This window comes from Calliphora vicina, chromosome 4 (genome assembly GCF_958450345.1).
Source record: "Calliphora vicina chromosome 4, idCalVici1.1, whole genome shotgun sequence".
In the NCBI taxonomy this organism is placed as follows: Eukaryota; Metazoa; Arthropoda; class Insecta; order Diptera; family Calliphoridae; genus Calliphora; species Calliphora vicina.
The window spans coordinates 102,276,784-102,281,636 of NC_088783.1; positions in this window are offsets into that span (position 1 = coordinate 102,276,784).

Below are 4,853 nucleotides of genomic sequence, written 5' to 3' on the forward strand. Positions count from 1 at the left end.
TGAGCATAATTCACTAAAATCTTAATTAGGAATTAATAAATGTCAGCCATTCATCCCAACATCAAATTCATTAGCTTCATTCAAAAGCTTTTATTTAAATAGAATTATTTCATTGTTGAATTAAAATATGTTGCCTTCATTCAATTAAAGACATTTGTTGTCTGAGAAAAAGCACTAACAATTTAAAAATTTCAACAGACTATACCTGATAATTTTTTATCTTGACAACCATTTTGACGTTTATTTTAATAAAATTTTATCAGGTATAGATAGGGGGTTATATTAATTTCTAGTTTTAAACTCTCATTTGTTTTGTTAAACTTTTTTTTATTTTACAACTGAATTTTATGAATAAAGTTACAGGTAGGCCTCCATTTACGCGGTTTGTAGCGTGAAAATCAAATTCGCGTAAAACGAGGTTCTAATTTAGAACGAAATGCTTTTGTGGGACCAGTAATTTTTTATTTCGCGTAAAACAATACATCAGTCACATAACAAAAAAGACATTGGGACCTAAAAACCGCGTTAAATAGAAATCACATATGTACATACATATCGTCAACTTAAATGATTTTATAACGTATCCTGCAAAAACAAGAAACATGTAGTTACTTCCGTTTGCATTTAAGGCGACAATATATACTTTAAGTAAACTTATTTTATTTGTACTTTTAAAAACATACTTAAAACCAAGGTCTATTAATAAGGTCTGTGCAACTAAACAGCTGATAATTTTTTGTCCCTTTGTGTTTACATACTGTGTTTGTCAAAATTTGTTTACATTTTTAGAGTGCCATTGTATTTTTTTAAAATTTGTTTACTTTTCTAACGTTTCGTGACAAAATTGAAAACTGAAAAAATAAATTAAAAACATAAAAAAATAAGAAAAAGTGTCGTGAACAAATTGAAAACGTAAAAAATAAATTAAAAACATAAAAAAATTAATAAAAAATGCGTTAATGCTCTTCAATAGTTCTTTAATTTCATATATCTAAAAAAATAAATGTATGTTGTTGAAAATAAAATTATATTATGTATGTTTGTTTTGGTAATGTTTAAGACAAGTTCAGTATAGTCTTACACAAACAAAATGCCTGTTTTTGTTTTTGAATTGTTGTAGAGTTGCACAGACCTTATTAATAGACCTTGCTTAAAACAAAAGTAAAGTAAAAACACTGAACTAAAAAAAAAATATTTCTTATCGAAAATTAAGGAAAAAATTTCAATTAAAAAAAAACAAAATATTCCAATACATAAACATAACAAAAAATTTATAAAAATTAACGAAGTTTTCAAAAAAGAAATCTGTTATTCGCTTGTGTTTTTTTCGTTTTTTGTTGCCGCGTTATATAATAATCGCGTAAAAAAGTCGCGTATTTGAAAAAATGGTTGCTAATTTGAGTTCGCGTAATATCGAATTCGGGTAACTAAAGTACCGCATAAATGGAGGCTTACCTGTACTTTGATTTTTGACTTTTCTGTTCAGCATTATGTTACCCCCTGTCTATACTTGATAAATTTTTATCATGATAAACGTCAAAATGGTTGTCAATATAAAAAAATTATCAGGTATAGTCCCCATTTATTAGTATTATTGCTTCGTTACCCCCTGTCTATACTTGACAAATATTCATCATAACAATAAATGACATTTGTTGTCAAGACAAAATTGTCTAAGCAAAAGCACTAACAATTTTATCATAACGAAGCAATAATACTAATAAATGGATACTATACCTGATAATTCTTTATCTAGACAACCATTTTGAAGTTTATCATAATAAAAATTTGTCAGGTATAGAGGGGGTTATGACAAAATTGTTAGTGCTTTTGCTCAGACAACTTTGTCTTAACAACAAACGTCATTAATTGTTATAATAAATATTTGTCAAGTATAGACAAGGGATTACCGGACGAGTAGAACATTTTTTGAAGTTCATAAGGAAAGTTGCATTTTACTTGTTCTTCAAATGAACAAAATTTATAATCTTAGGAATATCTATATATATAAAAGAGTAACGTTACTGACTGACTGAATGAATGACTGATTCATCATCGCACTGCCCAAACGGCTGAAGCTAGAATCACGAAATTTTAACTGTGGGTTCCTCCCTCCCCAAAACGATCCGATAAGATGGGATTTTTGGAAATTCGAACGTTTAGGGGGTAAAAACGGGTAAATTCGGTAACCCCATATCTTCAAAACTAATAAAGATACAAAAAAACTTAAAATAGCATGTTACTCCATTTAAAAAATAAGCTGACAGGTGTTTCGTACTTTTTCGAAATTCGAAACTTTTAGGGGAGAAAACGGATAAAAACTGTATTTTGGTACTTTTTTGGCACCCTATGTATCTTTTAAACCAATAAACATAGAATCAAATTTTAAATCGTATTCTTTACTTATCAAAAAATAAAAAATATAAGTTTGGTACTTTTTGTAAATTCGAACCCTTAAGGGATAAAAATTGTGTTTATTTTTTGTACTTTTTCATAAAATATGTTTTTCTATAATTTGACATAGACATACGAATATTTTATTACCCCCTGTCTATACTTGACAAATATTTATCATAACAATAAATGACATTTGTTGTCAAGACAAAGTTGTCTTAGCAAAAGCACTAACAATTTTGTCATAACGAAGCAATTATACTAATAAATGGAGACTATACCTGATAATTTTTTATCTTGACAACGATTTTGACGTTTATCAAGTATAGACAGGGGGTTATGAGCTCCCACCACGTTACAGAAATTTATTTGAATAAAATTTTACCAATATACCAAGGGTATATTGGGCCAAATCCGGGTAAACAGTTTGGTACTTTTTTTGAACATATTTATTCTTGGGCACATTAACACAGATTTTAATATTTTGAGACATGCCTATAGCATAAACAATTTTGGCAAAATGGAATATTTTTAAATTTCAAACTCGAGGGGTGTTCAAGGAAGAAAAGGGAAATTGGTACTTTTCTCCTAATGGTACTTTTTTAACATTTTAAATTATTTCAGTTATCGACATTAAAGTTAGCTGATATGTATCTGAGTGAAGTTAGTGTTAGGAATAGGGGATAATATTTAGGTACCAAAATTTGTGAACTGAACTATAGGTACTTTTTTGTTCTTCTAATGGTACTTTTTTGAAATTTCTATAACAATGGACTTAGAAACATGAAATTAAACATATATGGTCCTAGGTGAGTGAGAATTCTAGGGGGAGACTTTTCTTTATTCTAATGGTACTTTTTTGAATTTTCTATAACAATGAACTTAGAAACATGAAATTAAGCATATATGGTCCTAAGTGAGTGAGAATTCTAGGGGCAGACTTTTTGGTACTTTTTCTTTATTCGATTGGTACTTTTTGTAATTTCTTCACCAATGAACCTAAAAACATGAAATAAAGCTTATATGGAACCGAGTGAGTGGGAAACCACAAGTGTGGGCTTTTTGGTACTTTTTTTATATTCTAATGGTACTTTTTTGAATTTTCTATAACAATGGACTTAGAGACATGAAATTAAGCATATATGGTCCTAGGTGAGTGAGAATTCTAGGGGGAGACTTTTTGGTACTTTTTCTTTATTCTAATGGTACTTTTTTGAATTTTCTATAACAATGAACTTAGAAACATGAAATTAAGCATATATGGTCCTAAGTGAGTGAGAATTCTAGGGGGAGACTTTTTGGTACTTTTTCTTTATTCGAATGGTACTTTTTGTAATTTCTTCACCAATGAACCTAAAAACATGAAATAAAGCTTATATGGGCCGAAGTGTGTGGGAATCTACAAGTGACTGCTTTTTGGTACTTTTTCTATATTCTAATGGTACTTTTTGAATTTTCTGTAATAATGGACATAGAAATATGAAGTTAAGCATATATGGTCCTAAGTGAGTGAGACTTCTAGGGGGAGACTTTTTGTTTTTTCTAATGGTACTTTTTTTGAATTTTCTATAACAATGGACTTAGAAACACGAAATTAAACATATATGGTCCTAAGTGAGTGAGAAGTCTAGGGGGAGACTTTTTGGTACTTTTTCTTTATTCAAATGGTACTTTTTGTAATTTCTTCACCAATGAACCTAAAGCCATGAAATTAAGCTTATATGGACCCGAGTGAGTCGGAAACCACAAATGGGGGATTTTTGGTACTTTTTATATATTGTAATGGTACTTTTTTGAATTTCCTATAATAATGGACCTAGAGTTTCCAAAAAATCGAAGAATTTCAAAACCACGGTTTCGGTTTTAATAAATTAAAAACCGATCGGTTTCGGTTTTGTGATAATTTATTAAATATGAAGTATTATAGAAACAAAATTAGTTGATAATATAGGAAATGATATACAAATCTAAAATTCAAACTTGACGGGTTATGGTTTAGTGAATGCGAATTTAAAAGTGATAATCGATGGTACTATTTCCTTATTGCAATGGTACTTTTTGAATATTTTAAATAATAAACCTAAAAATTTAAAATTTGGAATACATTTTGCATTTTCAATAATAATGAACCCAGAAATATGAAATTAGACATTTACAATTAGATTCACAAAGTGAGACTTGATAGTACTATTTCTTTCTTCTAATTGGGGTGGCGAAGCGCACCGGGTCAGCTAGTTTTAAATATTAAGTTTTTACTCAAACAAAAATGACTGTTGTTCGTGTATTGTTGTAGTTACGCTGCCACCTGGTTTTTTGGAAATTTGTTCCCTATCCAACAAAATATCTATAGAGACTGAACATACTATAACATTTTAGACATTCACTAAACATATAACTTGAAATGTAAACAAACTAGTTGAAAGTGTTTATTTTTTAATTTTATCAAAATAACTAAAAAT